The following is a 19,509-nucleotide window of genomic DNA, read 5'->3' as shown; positions in this document are numbered from 1 at the left end:
ATGATTTTTTAATAAAAGCTTTCACTTTTGGATAAAAAAAGATTACTCGACCGATAGAATATCATAGACCTAACTCAAATCTTTTAGACATTGCCAGAAAGAAAAATGTGGAAAAATATTTCTTTCAATGATTTCTAGGATCTAGGTTCCAGGTTCTAAGTTCCGGGTTCTAGGTTTCAGGTTCTAGGTTCCTGGATCTAGGTTCCAGGTTTTAAGTCCCAGGTTCAATACTGTCTAGGGTATAAGAGACCGTCCATAAACTACGTTACCAATTTTTATTTATAAAGACAATTTTTTATTTGAGCATCAACAAATTCAAATTTTTACCAAGAAAGTTGATTTTCTTACTACAGAAGCTGAATTTTGAATTAAAAACAATGAATTTTCAATCAAAACTTTTACTTTTGGATAAAAAAATTTGACTCGACCGATAGAGTATAATAGACCTACTCAAGTGTTTTGGACATTGCCAGAGAGATGAATGTGGGAAAATATTTCTTTGAATGATTTCTAGGATCTAGGTTCCAGGTTCTAGATTCCAGGTTTCAGGTCCCAGGTTCAATACTTTCTAGGGTATAAGAGACCGTCCATGAACTGCGTTACCAATTTTTATTTATCAAGGCAATTTTTTATTTTATCTTCAAGAAATTTAAATTTTAGACAACAAAGTTGACTTTTCTACTACAGAATATGAATTTTGAATGCAAAACAATGAATTTTTAATGAAAACTTTCACTTTTGTATAAAAAAAGATGACTCGAACGATAGAGTATCACAGACCTAACTCAAGTCTTTTGGACATTACCAGAAAGATAAATGTGGAAAAATATTTCTTTGAATGATTACTAAGTTCTAGGTTCCAGGTTTTAGTTCCCAGGTTCAATACTTTCTAGGGGTTAAGGGAGCGTCCATAAAATACGTTACCAATTTTTAGCTGTCTCGATAATTTTTTATTTTAACATCAAAAAAATTAATTTTCAACCAAGAAAGTTGACTTATCTACCATAGAAGATGAATTCTGACCAAAACCGTTTACTTCTGGATCAAAAAAGATTATGCGAAGAATAGAGTATGATGAACAAAACTCAATTTTGTGTATATTTCCAGAAAGATAAATGTGGAAAGCTATTTCTTTTAATGATTTCTAGGTTCTAGGTTGTAGGTTCCTGGTTCTAGATTCCAGGTTCTAGGTTTCAGGTTCAAAGTTCCAGGTCTTGGATGCCAGGTTCAATACATTCTAGGGGACAAGGGATCGTCCATAAACTATGTTACCAATTTTCAGCTACTTTCAACGAGAATGTTAATTTTCAACTAAGAAAGTTGACTTTTCTACCAAAGAAGATGAATTTTGAATTCAATAACATAAATTTGCAATAAAACAGTTATTTTTTGGAGAAAAAAAGAAGCATTTTCAAACAAAAAGAATAATCGAAATTTTCTAGTTTGAAAACAAGAAAGATGAAAATTTAACCAATAACAGCTGCATTTTTAACTGAATAGTTTAATTTTTCAACCAGAAACACAAATTTTTTAGATGATAGGTGTATTTTAAATTTAAAAAAAGATGAATTTTCTTTCATAGAGTTGAATTTTTAAGCAAGTAGCTCAATTTTCAACTTACAACGATGAATTTTCAATACAAAAATTTATTTAAAGCCAAAAATTTATTTAATAAAATACGTAACAAAATATCAAATAGTTGAATTCAACCAAAAAAATTTTTGACTTACAATAGAGATAGTTTAATTAAATCAAAAAAGATTCATTTTTAACAAAATAGTTGAATTTTGAAGAAGAAAATATCAATTTTCAAAATAAAGTATCAATTTTAAAACAAAAGAAGAACAGTTTCATTTTTAGCGAAGAAAAATTAATTCTCGAGCAAAACGAATAAAAATTTTAACAAAAAAGTTGAATTTTCAACAAAAGAGTTAAATATTGAACCAAATAGTTCAATTTACAACCAAAAATATGATTTTTTAATCAAGAAGATGAATTTTTAACCAAATAGTTGAATTTTTAACTAAAAGAATAATTCTTCAACCAAAACTGGAATACTTACATTTTTAATTTAAAAAATATTTTTCTTAACGAAGTAGTTTAATCTTCACCCAGAGAGATAAATCATCTACCAATAAAAAAATTTATTTTGAATCGATTACTTCAACATTTAAGCACAGTTCAGTTTTTTACCAAAAAATATCATTTTTTTAACCAACATTAGTTTACTACAAAAAAGACGAATTTTTCAGACAATAAAAAAGCGAATTTTCGACAAAAAAAGATAATTTGTTAACCAAAAAGTTTAATTCAATATTGATAAGAAACAATGAATTTTTCACAAAATACATACATTTTCAACGAAATAATATAATTTTGAAAAAAATAGTTGATTTCTTAACTAAAAATATCAATTATCAATCAAAAGCAAATAATTTACATTTTCAGTAAGAAAAATTAATTTTAAACGAAGAAAAAAGAATTTTTAAAAGAGTTTTTCAACTTTTAAAGGAGCAGTTTAATTTTGCTGGAAAAACTGGAAAAGACAAATTTTTACCCAAAAAGTTGGACTTCTGACTAAAAAGATCAATTGTTAACAAAATATGGAACAGTAAAATTTTCAGTTAAAAAAATTAACTATCAATCTAAAATGAAATGAATTTTCCTAAAATTGTTTAATTTTTAACCAAAGAGGTGAACATTTAACCAAAAAAGTTAATTATCAACAACGTGTTTCTACTTTCAACCAATTAGTTGAATTTTTTATAAAAAATATGAATTTTTAACAAAATATTTGCATTAAAAAAATTACATTTTCGAGCACATAGTAGAAATTTAACAATTAAAAAAATTCGATTTTAACGAAAAGGAGTTGCATTTTCTGATTGGGGTTTATCAATACGATTCGCATTTATTCGGAAAAACGAGAAAAAAAGAAAGTTTCTTAAAAAAAAATACAAAACAAATTATTTAAAAGAGGAATATTTCTTCAGTTGTTATTGAACTATTCCGTTGAACGGGGTAATTTGGGATATGTGGGGTAAATTCGAACATTCCTAAATTATAGTTTGAATTACTTAATGGGTTTTAACTAGATTATAAAACCAATTAAGGCTTTAGCTGTTTCTAGATTCCTGCTAAAACTCCCTTTCGTAATTTAAAATATCAACTTAGAAATGTCCCAATTTACCCCACATGTCCAAAATTACCCCGTTTGACGGTACCGTTGCAGGATCTTTCGCAAAATTCGCAAACTTTGTTCAGATTGATCACCAGGAAACGCACTAGGTTCATAACATTACTTTCAATGACACCTATGGCCCCCTTAACATTGATGACGTACTTTATGGACGGCCCCCGAGGTTATTAATTTCTTTGAGGAAGGTTTAAAGATAGCAACTTTAGATGAAGTTGGGTTGTTCGGATCCTCCATAAGGATCAATCACCGGCTCGAAGGACAAATCGCTTCTCCCTTTAGCCTTGTGTCCAGAATAAGTATAAGACCACTCACGACGCTACCTTATGTCCAATGTCCATTGCTATGGTTCCTTATTGCAGCCATTACAGATAGCGTTGTCCATAACTCGCTCGCGATTTCTATCTCCATGTGGTTGTGGTCGCACCCGTAAGCGTAACTCAGAATGTCCCCGATCTTAGCTCACACGATTTTTCCCACTATCCCAGGCAGGAATGAAGGCAAAACTTCAAAACGGAATGATGCTCAATTTTACGGATCGGATAGAGATTTTCAAAACGGGATGATCCTCAATTTTACAGAATAGATATAGGGGCTTCAAAGCGACATGATGTTCAGTTCAACGGAACGGATAGAGAACTTTAAACCGGGACGATGCTCAATTTTACAAAACGGACACAGAATTTCAAATGGGGATGATGATTAATTTTACGGATCATATCAAGAACTTAAAAACGGGATGGTTTTGAATTTTACGTAATAGATAAAGAACTTAAAAATGGGATGATGTTTAATTCTATGGGATGGATACAGAATTTCGAAACGGAATAATATTCAATTTAATGGAGTGGATAAAGAACTTCAAAATGAGATAATGCTCATTGACACGGAATGGATATAGGACTTCAAATCGGAATGATTTCCAGTTTAACGGCATGGATGGACAACTTCAAAACGGAATGTTTAATTTTATGAAATCCATGGAGAACTTCAAGATGAGATGATGTTTAATTTCATAGAATAGATACAGAATTTCATAAAGGGACGATATTCAATTCACGGAATGGATATAGGACTTCAAAATGGGATGATTTTCATTTAACGGAATGGATATAGGACTTCAAAATGGGATGATTTTCATTTAACGGAAAGCACAGAGAATTATAAAATTTATCAATTTCACGGATCGGATGCAGAATTTCGAAACGGGATGATGCTCAATTTAACGTAATGGATACAGAATTGCAAAAAGGGAAGACGGGACGACGAAACGGATATAGGACTTGAAAACGGAATAATGTTCAGTTTGACGGAACGGATAGGCAACTTCAAAATGGAATTGATGTTTAATTTTATAAAATGAATCAAGAACTTCGAAATGATATTTTTAATTTTGCGAAACGGATGAAGAACATAAAAACGAGATGATGTTCAATTTACGGAATGGATATAGAACATCAAAACGAGATAATGTTCAGTTTAATGGAACGGACACAGAATTTCAAACCCGCATGATGTTCTCTTTTACGGAATGGAAACAGAATTTCAAAATAGGATGATACTCAGTTACACGGAATGAATACAGAACTTCAAATCGGGATGACGCTTAATTTTACGGAACGGATAGACAACTTCAAAGCGCACTGATGTTTAATTTTACAAAATGGATCAAGAACTTCGAAATGAAATAATGATTAATTTTACGAAACTGATCAAGAATTTAAAAGCGGGGTGATGTTCCATTTTACGGAATGGATAGATGACTTCAAGGCATGATGACGTTCAATTTTAAAGAATTGATATAAAACTTCAAAACGGGATGTTTCGATTAACGGAACGGACACAGAGTTTCCAAACGGGATGTCAACTGTACGGATCGGATGCAGAATTTCAAAAAGGGGATGATGCTCAATTTTGAAAAATGGATACAGAATTTCAAAAGGGGATGACGCTCAATTTTACGGAATGGATATATAGTACTTGAAAACAAAATGATGTCCAGTTTTACGGAACGGATGCAGGACTTCAAAATCGAATGATGTTCAACTTAACGGAACGGATAGACAGCTTCAGAATGAAATGATGCTCCATTTTATAAAATCGATTAAGAATTTCGAAATGGGATGATGATTAAATTTACGAAACGGATAAAGAACTTAAAAACGGTAAGATGTTCATTTTGACAGAATCGATAGAGAACTTGAAAATGGAATGAACCTTAATTCTATGGAATGGATTAAGAATTTCGAAACGGGATAATAGTTAATTTTACGGAATGGATACAAAATTGCAAAACAGGATGACGGGACGACGAAACGGATATAGGACTTGAAAACGGAATGATGTTCAGTTTGACGGAATGGATGTAGGACTTCAAAACGGAATGATGTTCATTTGAGTGGAACGGATAGAAAAATTCAAAACGGAATGATGTTTAATTTTATGGAATAAATGAAGAACTTCAAAATGAGATATTTAATTTTGCGAAAAGGATCGAGACCTTAAAAAGGGGATGATGTTAAATTGTACGGAATGGATATAAAACTTAAAAAACGAATGATGTTTAATTCTATGTGATGGATACAGAATTTCTAAACTGGATGATATTCGATTTACGGAATGGATATGGCACTTCAAAACGGGATAATGTTCAGTTTAACGGGAAGGACACATAATTTCAAAAAGGGATGATGGTCAATTTTACGGTTCTGATACAAAATTTCAAAACAGGATGATGCTCAATTTTACGGAATGGATACAGAATTTTAAAATGGGATGATGCTCAAGTTTACGAAATGGATATAGGACTTTGCAAACGGAATGATGTTCAATTTAACGGTACGGATGTAGGACTTCAAACGGAATGATGTTCCGTTTTCGGAACGGATAGAGAATTTCAAAACGCGATGACGTTAAATTTTACGAAACGAACACTGAATTTCGAAAAGGGATGATGATCAGTTGTACGGAATGGATCAAGAACTACAAAACAGGATGATATTATATTTTACGGAACGAATTTAGAACTTCAAAACGGAATAATGGTTAATTTTACAGAACGGATACAAAATATCCAAATGGGATGATGTTCAATTTTATGAAACAGATACAGAATTTCAAAGCAGAATGATGCTCAGTATAACGGGACAAATATAAAACTTCAAAGCGCCATGCTCGGTTTAGTACACTGTGTCGGGGTTCGCTTGCAAATAGTCTTGTTACTAATTGGGGGAATCGAAAAATGAAAGGCAGGGCCACCTAAAGCATTTTCAATTTAAATGCATAATATTGCGCAATATACTCGAATGAGTACTCGCGTACTGCGACCCTTCCGTGAAGAGAGTCGCTACCTACTCTCGCCCTACACGCTGAGAAATTGCGTGGACCAGCAATTCTAGACATCACAAAACCGGGGGTGACGAAATCGGGGTTCTGTTGTAGTTTAACCTTAATATTATATTTGCACATCAATAGCTGTGTGGCCAGAAATTCTAGGAATTGGATGAATTTTCAACAAAACAGTTGCCTTTTTATCCAAGAAAGATGACCCTAACAAAATAGTTGTTTTTTAACAAAAAAATTAAACCTTCAAAAAAATAGTTCAATTTTTTGCCAAATAGCTGAATTTTCAGTCAAGATTAAGTTTGTCCGAGAAGGCGATTTTTCAACAGAATACATTTATTTTAGGCCAAATAATTAAATTTTCAATAAAAAGATCAGTTTTCAACCAAAAATGGATTAGATATATTTTCAGTTTAATCAATTACTTTTAAAAATAACGAAGTAGAATTTTCAACAAGAAACTTGATTTTTAATAAAGAAAGATAAATTTTCAACGAAATAGTTGAATATTATTCCAAATTTTATTAAGATATACTGCATCAAATTTTCTACCAAAAAAGACAAAATTGCAACAAATTACATGAAATGTTAACTATGAATGACTATCATAAATGAAATAGTTAATTTTTTAATTTAAAAAATCAATCTTATTATTCATAAAGAAAGTATTTTGAAGAAAATGGTTAAATCTTCAATTAAACAGTTAAAATATCAAACAAGAATATTAATTTTCTACCAAAAAAGAAGAATTCTTAACAAAATATAATTATTTCCAACTAAAAAGATATATTTTCAACAAAATAGTTAAGTTTTGAACGAGAAAAAAACTAATTTTTACGAAAATAGTTAAATTTTCAACCGAAGCATTTTAAACCAAATCGAGAATCTTCAGGCAGATAACTTCCTTTTTAACAAAGTATTTCAACTTTCAACCAATTAGTTCAATTATCAACTTGAAATGATAAATTTTCAAGGACTAGTGGAATACTTAAACTTTGAGTTAAAAAATTAATTTTCAAACGAAAAAAAAGATTTTTTAAATATATGCTTAGATTTTTATTTAAAAGACCCGACTTTTTAACAAATTCACGTATTTGCAAATAGAAAAGATTATTTTTGTAACAGAAATGGAATAGTTATATTTTCAGTTGATAAAATTAATTTTCAACAAAAAAACAACAAATTTTCAACAAAATAGTTGAAAACTATGCTCTGGATTACAAGTTAATTATAATTATTTCGAATCACGTGAATTACAAGTGGATTACACTAGATTATAGGTCGATTAAGATAGATTATGACTGGATTTCTTTGATTACTTGAATAAATTAAAATTATTTGGATTATACGTGGATTACTCTTGATTATTCCAGATTACAAGTGGATTACACTGGATTAGAACTATATTATAAGTGAAATACTCTGGATTAGAACTAGATTATAAGTTTATTACTCTGCATTAAAGCTAGATCATAAGTGGATTAATTGGATTATCTGAATTACTCTGAATCAAATGCATTAGAAGTGGATTACTCCGAATTACTTAAATTATTCCAAATTACAAGTGGATTACTCCGGCTTAGAAATGGATCAAACCATTTAAAAATGGATTAATGCGTTTTTAAGTGGATTACAAGTGGATTAGTTTAGTTGATTTCAAGAGCTGTTCCTTGAGGGGGGGGGGGGCTTTGGCAAATGAAGGCACAATGTAAATTTTCGTTATACAAAATAAGATGCAACAAATTTCATAGCAATGATTTTCTGAGCTGTAAGGCCTGATATGCTACAAATTTTCGAGAAAAAATAACCATTTTTTAAAAGGCCTTTTTGAAAATAGTTAATTTTGCTGGCCCATTCTAGCCGGGGATTAAGAAGTTTATATATAAAATTTCTATGGTGTTTATTTAAATAAGACGTTTGTTCCGCAACACTGCTCCGACCCATTTCGCGGATCAATCTCTCTAGCAAGCACCCCAGGCGAAGAGCTTCAAAAAGTCATAATTCAAAGCTCTCCACTCATTAGTATCCACTCTTCTAGGAACAAATTCAAAATGGAAGAATATGACATTAGAGAAAAACTCTTCTATAGCGCTGATTTTGGGGCTGACAGTGGGTGGGAACTAACTCACTATAGCCCGCTCCGCTTTTATTTTTTCAGGCCTGAGTCCTCGCATGAGTGACAACCGCAGATCCCGCGCACCTCCTTTTACACCTACCAGTGGCGCGGACTCAATTCTCGGAAGGGCTATAGAAGGGAGGGCTATTTAAGAGTTTCACTGTATTAAAAAAATGCGAAGATACATTTGTTTCACAATAATTTCAAATTTGCACTAATTTAATGCAGGATGGTTTCAAAAGATGATTCACTTGGAAGTGCAATCGTTTGGTTGCATGTGCATGACATGAGATATATCGTGCATGACATGAGATATATCGTGCATGCAATGAGTAAAACACTATGTTTCCATTTACACGCGGAAAGGGTCGGAAAAAAACGATTCAAGCTAGTTACCGATTTAGCGATCATTCTTGGGAATCGTGGAAAATTATGCGATGCATTATCTTCCATTCTTCATTTTTCATGCTGCATGCGGAACGCGGTTAGTTCCTGCACGCAAATTAAATTGGCTAAGCACGGGGAAAAATGAGTCGGCTAATAATATTGTATTTTACTCATTAGAATTGTATTTTTAGATTCTCATTTCTGAGAATATAATGTAATCGTCCAAATTTTCAATCTCTGGTTTTTAACGGATCTTTACGTTTCGGCACTCGCAGAATCCGAAAATAATAAAATTTCATCGGTGTCTGTCTGTCTGTATGTATGGTTACCTGAATTTTGTAGCCACGCTGACTTTTGAAGGATTTGTCCAATCGAGTCCGCATTTGATACACTTTTGAAGTTACCCAAAATGAAGGCTAAGTTCGTTAATCAGATATTTCGAACCAAAATTAAAAAATTGGGCGCATTTTCAAAAAATTGACATTTTTTTTTTGAAATTTTAAAAAATTTTGTGAAAGTTTCTTATAGATGGGTGAAAGACTTGCAAATTATCTAAATAAAATTTTTTATTTTTGTGAAAATTAGAAAAGTTATATACTTTTCAAAAATTTGAAAATTTTCAAAAAATATAAAAAATTATTTTTTTTTGTAAATCCAAAAATCTCATTCAAAATTTTCACTGGATACCAAATATATTTTAAAACTTTTCTAGCCGATTTTTTTGATTAGCCCAAAATTAAGAAAATTATAGCATAGTGGTGTGGAATAGGAATTTACTGTTCATAATCGCCCACAGGTCGTATTTCTTAACAGATTTGAAACTTTTTTTTTTAGAAATGCTCAGCAATTAATTTTCAAGAGAATTGTGGTTTGCTTTTTTTAAATTTTTTTCACAGAGCAACAATATATAAACAAATATATTGACAAAATTGACCATTTTAGCTTTGTGAATTTTTATCTCAAGAAAAAATACAGATAGAAACTCACTATCAGCCGCAATTATTGCACATGCATTTATAGAACATAGTTAACTTTAATAATATTTAACTTAATTATTATAAACAATTTTTATAAACAAATTCTTATTAGCGTTTTTTTATCATAGAAAAAATCGTTTATTTCACCCTAGTTGCTAATATTTTTCATAAGAGTCATAATTTGTAACAAAAAATTAACATGAGTTAACAACTATTGTTTTTATAAACATTTATATAAACAAATTCTTTATAAACGAGTTTTTCTCATAGCTGAATTGATTTTTCTGAATAAAAGTGATTCACAATTGTCTTTAAAGCCATTTATATACTTTACGCTTTATCAAACATAAACAATATAGATTGTTTATAACAATTCAGTTAAACGAGTCTCCTAATCGCCGTTCCCTCGTAGAAAAAAAATGTTTTTTTCTTCAATAATTATTAGAGTGACATTTATTGCGCGTGACTAACCAACGAAATTAAACAATGAATAATGTATATGATTGTTATAAACAATTTTTATAACAAAACTATGATTTATTTTTTTACATGCAAAAAGGACTTCTGAATACTCAAGTAAAGCGTTATTGCACTTCATTTTCACTTGTTTCTCATTTATTTTTCAGGAAGTTGCATAAAACAAATGAAAGATAGGTGACTTCTAAAAACGCAAGTACAGCGTTATTGCTATGGACAGTTTGCTACAGAAATTGTTATTAACAATTACGCAAATTATTATTTAATGTCCCATATCCAATTTTGGAATCACTATTAGTTTACTGTCAGATAATTTCAGTGGAAACCCGTCTTTTTTTCATGTAAAAAAAATAAATCATAGTTTTGTTTAAAAAATTGTTTATAACAATCATATAAATTATTCTTTATTTAAGTTCGTTGGTTAGTCACCGCAATAAATCTCACTCTAATAATTATTGGAGAAAAAACATTTTTTTCTACGAGTAAACGGCCGATTAGGAGGCTTGTTTAACTAAATTGTTATAAACATTCTCTATTGTTTATGTTTGATAAAGCTTAGAGTATATAAATGGCTTTAAAGACAATTGCGAATCACTTTTGTTCAGAAAAATCAATTCAGCTATGAGAAAAACTCGTTTATAAAGAATTTGTTTATAAAAATAGTTTATAATAATTAGGTTAAATATTATTAAAATTAATTATGTTCTATGAATGCATGTGGAATAATTCAGGCTAAAAGTGAGTTTCTATCTGTATTTTTTCTTGAGATAAAAATTCACAAAGCTAAAATGGTCAATTTTCTCACTATATTTGTTTATACATTGTTGCTCTGTGAAAAAAATTTTAAAAAAGCAAACCGCAATTCTCTTGAAAATTAATTGCTGAGCATTTCTAAAAAATAAACTTTTAAAACGGTTAAGAAATACGACCTGTGGACGATTATGAACAGTAAATTCCTATTCCAGACCAATGTGCGCGGGCAATCCGATTGGTCACTCTTAGCGCGCGAATTTAAATTATATAAATAATGATTGGGGAATAAATCAAAATAATTTGTTAATTCCAAAATCGAATTTTGGAGTAACAGATGAAAAAATGTGATTTTATTGCAAAGAAACGTTATTAATTCTGACTTCAAAAAAAAATCTTAATTTATTTTTAGTAATTTTTGTGATTTTATTATAAGTCACATTGTTGGGAATAAAAAAAACTTTAATTTCGAAACTCCAAAATCTTATTTTAGGATTAAGAAATTACTATTTATGCATTTCCTAATCATTATTTATTATAAATATTAAATTTATATATGTTTACTATTCAAAATCAGCGCGCCAGGTGTAACCAATTAGGTTTGCCGGCGCGGCGCAAGCGCAGTTCAATAAGTTCACAAAATTGGGATCACTGGTTAAAATAGGTAAAGAATACCTTTTCTGTCAAGTTTACCTAGTTGAAAGCTCTACTATTAATTTTGTCATTAAGAATTCATATTTTTTAGATGGAAATTCCACTACTAAATTTTTCATTGAAAATTTATATTTTTTGGTTGAATAATATGCTACTTGTTGAAAAATTGATATAATTTGTTGACCAGTCATTTTCTTGGTAGATGATTGAACTATTTTGTTGAAAATTGTTTTTTTTTTGTAAAATTAATTTTTTCAACAGAAAATTCTACTGCCCATTATTAGTTTAAATTAATTGATCATTTTTAGTTTAAATTTCAACAACTTGGTAGAAAATTGAACAATTTTGTTCATAATTCGTTTTCCTTTTGTTAAAACTTAATTTTTTTACTGAAAAGATAAGTATTATATTTTGAATAGAACATTGATTGATTTTAGGTGGGAATTCCACTTTTACATTTTTCATTGTGAATTCATATTTTTTAGATAAATGTTAGACTACTTGGCGAAAAGTTGAAATAATTTGCTAAACATTCTTTTTTTCTAGCATTTAACTATTTTGTTGAAAATTCGTTTATTTATGGTTGAAAGATAAATTTTGCAATCGAAAATTGAACTATTCTATTATTAGTTGAAAAAAATGCATGCATTCTCTTGTAAATCCGTCTTTTTCGCTTGAGAATTCAAAAGTTTTGTTGGAAATTCATCTATTTTGAATAAAAAATTAACTATTTAGTTGAAAATTGACTTTTTGACTGAACATTTTAATTTTTAAATTCAACTATTTAGTCGGGATTTAACATTTTTGCTGAAAATTCATATTTCAGGAGTAAAACTTCAACTGTCATATGTAAAATTCCTTTTTTTACTTATAAATTCAACTTCTTTGTTGAAAATTCGTCGTTTTGGGTTGAAAATTCTATGATTTCCATCAAAAATTCAACTACTTTGTTGGAAATTCCCTGTTACGATAAAAATTAATTTTTTCCAACGGCAAAATAACCTTTGTTAACAAACAATTTTTTAATTGAAAAAGCTATTCCACCATTAGCTGAAAACTAATCGTTTTTAGCTTAAATGAAAAATAATATGGTTGAACATTGATATATTTTGTTATAAATTCGACTTTTTGGTTTAAATTTAAACTTTTGTTAGAAATTCAATTCTTTTCCTAGATGATTCAACTATTCTGATGGAAATTCACCTATTTCTTGAAAATTATATTGTTTTCCAAGAAAATTCAATTTTTTGGTAGCAATTTAACTTTTTGTTCGGAAATTCAACTGTTTTCTATAGAATTCGCCTTTTTTTGAAAATTCAATAATTAGGTAAACATTTTTTATCTTATGACTCAAAATTTCATGATTCAAATTTTTTTATTTGAAATGAAATGTGCTCTTGGTTAAAACGTCAAATATTTCATTTTTTGTTTCGAAGTAGTCCTTTGTAATTGAAAATTCCACTACTTAGTTGAAAGTTGAACTTCTTTATTAAAAACTAATTTCGATTTGTTGAAGATTCATAATTTTCATTAAAACCCCCACTATTTTGCTGGAAATTTAATTATTCTATTCAAAATTCAAATCTTTTCTTGGAAATTCAACTATTGGTTAGGAAATTAAACTGTTTTGCATGAAGTTTAATCTTTCTCGTAAAATCTTTAACCATTTGGTAGAAAATTTATCTTTTCAGGAAGAGAATCAAAATATTTACTAACAAAATTTAACAATTTTGTTGAACATTCGTCACTTATGCTTCAAAGTTCAACTATTTGGTTGTGAATGTAATTATTTTATTGATGATTAATTTGTTTGAATTCAACTATTTGGTTTAAAATACATCATATGTCAAAATGTCAACTCTTTTTTTGAGAATTTAATTATTTTCTTAAAAAATCATCTATTTTATTGAAAAGTCAGAAAGTAAAAAAAGTCGGCAATCTGAAAATCCTGTAAGTTTATTAAATTTTTTTCTTCGTGAAGACGCTCTTTTCCGTGAGATTGCAGAGTTTTAGAACTTCTCGAATTATTACAAAGTAGTGAAAAGATGATAACATTGAATGAATGGAGAATAAAAATTGTAATGGGAGGAAACTACGGTCTGCTGACTACCTATTGAAGGACGAAAAATATCGCATTACTCCATTCACATGTTTGTATTTTAGAAAAAAAAGTGCGCAATAGCCAAACGACATGACTTGATTATTGTTAGTTATAATAAGGCACAAATAATAAAATAAAATAAATTCATCAAAGTCAAGGACGTGAGTGGAACGGAAAGACAAATAAAAAAGTTATTCAATGCAATTAATTATTGAAATTAAGTCAATTTGTCGGTCGATGTTGTATAATTATAACTCTTAAATGACTATTTTGTAAAAGTAGGAAAACGAGTTTTTTTCTATTATAACAGTGATACCTAGTATTGTAGAAAAAACTGGTATACGCAATAGGAATTCTATATTGCATAGTCTCATCAGAGTTTTCTATAATTTTTTTAATCTCTTATACAGCCATTTTTAAATGATTTCCCTTGATGTTTTTTGTAAAAAATGTACCAAATTTGGCCAAAAAATACGGTTTAATAGAAATGGCTTTTTTTATTTTATTTTCTTGTGCATACTAGTTTATAATTATTCATACTAGTATTCAATATGCCTAAAATTCTTTGCAAGTCTTCGATTGAGTCTGCCATCGCAACTTTATCATGTGTGAATGCTGACCCACGTACCCACGCACTAACCCACGTACCCTCACATAGTTGCGACTTGTGCTTTACTGTAAATTTTTGTAGGATGTGTATATGTAATATTTAAGTTTCTACAAGAAATTAAAATTTTAAAAAGATTCTCCTTTTTGCAAAAACTTTTGCGATTATAATATATTACATTGAACTGTAGTTTGATTAATAAAAAATTGAATAATAATTTATTTTGCAGCACGATTCTGAATCTGTTCAAAATTAAACAACTTATTGAAAATTAAAAATTAAAAACATAATTTTAATTTGAAAGAAAAGGTAATTAAATAAATGAATAATATTGTTACAATCTAAATTATTCTAAAATAATCCATTTATAACCCATTCTATTTGAACATTTTTAATTAAGGAAAATACATTTTTTTTAATATTCTGGAATAATTTACTTTTATTTTAAAATAAGCAATTATAAATCAAATGTTAAAAATTAAACACTTTTAAACTGAATGATTTGAAATAGAAAGCCTTTTAATAATTAATATTTCAGAGTGATACATTTAAACTTTGAACGATATCATTTTATTTCTTCTATTAAACAAATTTTGAATATGCAAGGGAAATTATTGAATTTTGATGCAATTAATAACAATTGAACAATTATCATTTTAGGAGACATTTACCAGTTTTGAGGCGATCGAAAATTATTTTGAAACTAGAAAAGGTTTCAAAAAATGAAAACTAAATTTGGATTTTTGCAGATTTCGAAATTACATTTTGAGGATTTTGAAGGATCTTTTAGGTTTTAAGAAAGTACAAAAAATTCTTAAGCTTGCTAAGAAAAATTTAAAACGACTTTTTTTGACAAACTAATTTTAAGAGAATATTTAATACGATACAAAAAATTTGTTTTTACTAATAAATGACAATTGAACAATCATGAAGTGCGAAAATAATCTAGTAATTTTTAAATATATTTATAAGTTTTGAAAAGATTCAAAAATAATTTAAAACATTAAAATATTTAAAACGAAATGTAGAGTTTTTAAGATTTCGCACAAAAAAGGTATAAGATTTTTAAGCATTTTGAAAGATTTCAAATGATTTCAAATGATTAAAAAAATTGTATTAAAATTCCTAGAAAAATTAAAAATGAATTTTTTTAAATTGATTTTTTCAAAATATTTAAAAAGATGTCTAAAATTTTCAAAAATGAATCTAGGAAATTATAAGTTACTTTTCTTTTATTTTGAAGGATTTAAAAAAAATTGTTGGAAAAATTTAGGTTCAAAAATAATAAAATTATCATTAGATTCCTGAACAAGTTTGAAATTATTTTTTTCAAACTAATTTTCAAGGAAACATTCTGACGTTCAAAACAAATGTTGATATATAAAGTAATGTTTCAAGCTCAAAATTGCTTTAAATTATATAATTCTGTGATATGGATTATGTCCCTGATTTTTTTTTAATTTCTGAAAAATTATCTTGAATTATCTAAAATCCTCTATTTTCCGAATTCCTTGAAATTTTCGAATATTTTGAAATCCTTAAATATTCTGAATTTCTAAAGTTCCTTGAATTTATTAATTACTCTAAAATCTCAAAAATTATCAACATTCAATGTAATCCCTGAATTTGATAAACTACTGAAAATCTCTAAATTGCTTTAATTCGAAATTCCCAGAGTTCCTTGAATTCCTTGAATATTTTTAATATCTTGTGTTCTCTGAATTTGCGAATATATCTGAATTCCTTAAATTTTCTAAAACCATTGATTTCTCTAAATTCCGTTAAATCCTTAAATATTCTGAATTTCTCTGAATTCAAAAAATTGCTTCAATAGTCTGAATTCCTGTAATTCCTTGAATTTTCTAAATCACCTGAGTTTTTTTAATACTCTGAATTATTTAAATTCCTTGAATTTACTAAACGCCATTAAATTCACTGAACTTCATACAATCCTTGAATATCCTGAATTCCTTGAATATTCAGAATTTTCTGAATTCTCAAAAATCCTTTTACATTCTGAATTCCTTCAATATTATAAATTCATTAGATTCTTTGAACTCTCAAAATTCCCTGAATTACTTCAAATCTTCTGAATTCTCTAAATATCCTGAATTTGTGGAATATCTGAAATTCCTTGTATTCCTGGAATTCGTGAAAATCTCTGAATTTATTAAATTTTCTGAAATCTTTGATTTCTCTAAATTCCGTAAAACCCTTAAATATTCTAAATTTTTTAAATTCTCTGAATTAAAGAATTGCATAAATATTCTGAATTCCTGGGTATTCCTTGAATTCACTAAATCACCTGAATTTTTTTAATATTCTGAATTCTCTAAATTCCTTCAGTTTCCGCACTGCTCTCAAATTTTCTGAACTTCCTATAATCCTTCAATATCCTGATTTTCTTAAATATTTAAAATTGTCGGAAATCATTTAATATTCTAAATTCCCTGAATTCCTCAAATATTCTAAATTCCTGAAATTCTTTGAATTCTCAAAATTCCCTGAATTTCTTCAAATCCTCTGAATTCTCTAAATCAGCAGAATTTGTTTAATTCTTTTAAATAACTCTGAATTCTTTGAATTATTTTGAAGTCCTTCGAATTTAGGGAGTTCTAAGAATTCAGGAATTTACACGAATTCCAGAAATGCAGATAATTTAGACCATTTCGATTAATTCAACTATATTTGGGAATTCGGAGGAATTAATTTAATTTCAAGGAAGTTAAAAGAATTCGAAAGGATTTGAAAGAGTTTAAGAGCATTCCAGACAATGTAAAAGAATACAAAATATTTAAAAAATAAATATTTTTGAGGCAGCTTTTTTAAATTTTCCAAAACCCTTTCCACAATAATTTACGAAAAAATAAAAACATTTTTCTTGAAAACAAAACCATGCCTTTAAAACTCTTTTTTAAGTGATTGAACTATATAATTAGGAAATTTGAAACATACAAAAGGTTTTTATATATGTATATTATTATTAATTTAATGTATTTATTTGAGGATTTCTGTATAAAATGTCGTTTTTTGTACTCTTTTGTAAAAATATTTCAACAAGAATTTCTGTCAAAGAAATTTTCAAATCAGAGATTCAGCAAATTCAATCAATTCATAAATCGACCAAGTCTTTTTGTCAAATGTAATTTTTTTGCTGCTAATATGTATTTATTCAAATAGTTTTAAAGTGCCATGAATAATAAAATATCAAAGACCAGAATTTTTTAATAGACCTATGTCGTAAACATATTCTACACTCGAATTGCAGATTAAACACCTTATGGAGTATAAAAAAGCTTTCACATTAATTAAAAAAAAATAAAGTGTCTCATTAATATTACTGATTATCTGCGTCAATACGTTAAGAGGCCGTACAAAAACTGCGTCATACTGTCGGAGGAGTGGGGGGCATGTTTTTTCGACGATTTGTGCAGCAGTAAAAATATAAAAACAAACATTTTGTTAATGCTTAAAAAAATTAAAATTAATGATTTTATTTTAAAAGTAGAGCTCCAAACAAAATTAATCGAACCCGAGAAGAGAATAAAATAATAATAAAAAGAGTGAAATTGAAATTTTCGTTGAAAATTGATTTTTAGTTTTGTTATGAAATAATATTGAATTATTTTGTTAAAATTCAATAATTTTTTAACAAAGTCATTCTTTTTGGTGGGAAATTCAATTAATTTTTTTAAAATATATCTTTTCGTTTGATAATTCATTTGTTTGCTAAAAATTTAATCTTTTTTAGAAGAAAGTTAATATTCTTTAATGAAGATTCAACTACTTCGTTAATTTAATGATTAATTTAAACCAAATAGTTAAATTTTCAAAAAAAGTCAATTTTTGACAAAACAATTTAATCTTTAGCTAGAAAAATTAATTTTTAACAAAGTATATAATTCAAATTTAAACCTGGAAATCGAATTTTTAACTAACGGTGATGACTTTTTAGTCAAAAGTAGGATAGATCAATTTATTTAAAAAAACAGGTATATTTCCACCCAAAGAATTTAATTTCCTAACAAAATAGTTGCACTTTATTTTTAAAATCTACTATTTTGTTAGAAAACCCCACTGTTTGGTTTAAAATTAGCATTTTTATTAATAATTTATCTTTTTTATTTTAAACCTAATTTTTTATTTAATTAAGTTGTTAAAAGTTCATTCTTCTTAAAAATAAATTAATCCTTTTTGGCTAACTATTTTGTTGAAAATTCAACTACAGCGTTGAAAGTTAAATTAATTTTTTTTTAATGTATTTTTTAGTTAATAATCCATCTATTAAATTTTTTTCGAGAATTTATTCTTTTTTTCTTTGAAAAATCATTATTTTCTGCTTAAAAAAAAATTATTTCTTTAGAACATTTCACTTTTTTTTATTTGGTTCAAAATTAACATTTTTGTTGAAAATTCAATTTTTAAGGTTAAAAACTTTGTTATAATGTCATTATTTCTGGCGTGAAATTTATTTTTTTTTTATATAAATTCGTATTTTTAGATGAAAAATCATCAGTTTGGGTCAAATTTATACATTGTTCTGTACATTCGTCTTTTTTGGTAAAAAAATTAATATTCTGGATTCTTCTGTTATAAAATTTAACTACTTGGTTTAAAATTAACATTTTTTGTTGAAAATTGATCCTTTTAGTTACAAACCTTATTATGTTGTTAAAAATTTAATTATTTTGTGCAATTATTTTGTTCAAAATTAATTTTCTAATTAAACAATTTTTTAATTAGAATAAGATTTATTTTTTGGTTGAAAATTTCATTTTTTTTTAATTTCCACAACTTTTTATAAAGTCATTCTTATTGATTGAAAAATCATCTACTTGGTAGATAATTAAATTGCGTTGTTAAGAATTCATTTTTTTTTAGTTAATGATTCATCATTTTACT

At 27.8% G+C, this 19,509-nt stretch overlaps 2 protein-coding genes across 4 annotated transcripts in view; one reads left to right on the top strand and one right to left on the bottom strand.

Moving 5' to 3' along the window:
- Window positions 1-19,509, bottom strand: part of LOC117175713 (peroxisomal leader peptide-processing protease) — a 288,980-nt gene that overhangs the window by 209,056 nt on the left and 60,415 nt on the right. The window lies entirely within an intron of this gene.
- LOC117175370 overlaps window positions 1-19,509 on the top strand; it is a 135,202-nt gene that overhangs the window by 71,820 nt on the left and 43,873 nt on the right. The gene's annotated exons all lie outside the window — the stretch shown is intronic.

The sequence above is a fragment of the Belonocnema kinseyi genome, chromosome 6 (assembly GCF_010883055.1).
Source record: "Belonocnema kinseyi isolate 2016_QV_RU_SX_M_011 chromosome 6, B_treatae_v1, whole genome shotgun sequence".
Taxonomy (NCBI): domain Eukaryota; kingdom Metazoa; phylum Arthropoda; class Insecta; order Hymenoptera; family Cynipidae; genus Belonocnema; species Belonocnema kinseyi.
The sequence above is the reverse complement of the archived record's forward strand: the minus strand, read 5'-3'. Positions and strand labels throughout refer to the sequence as shown.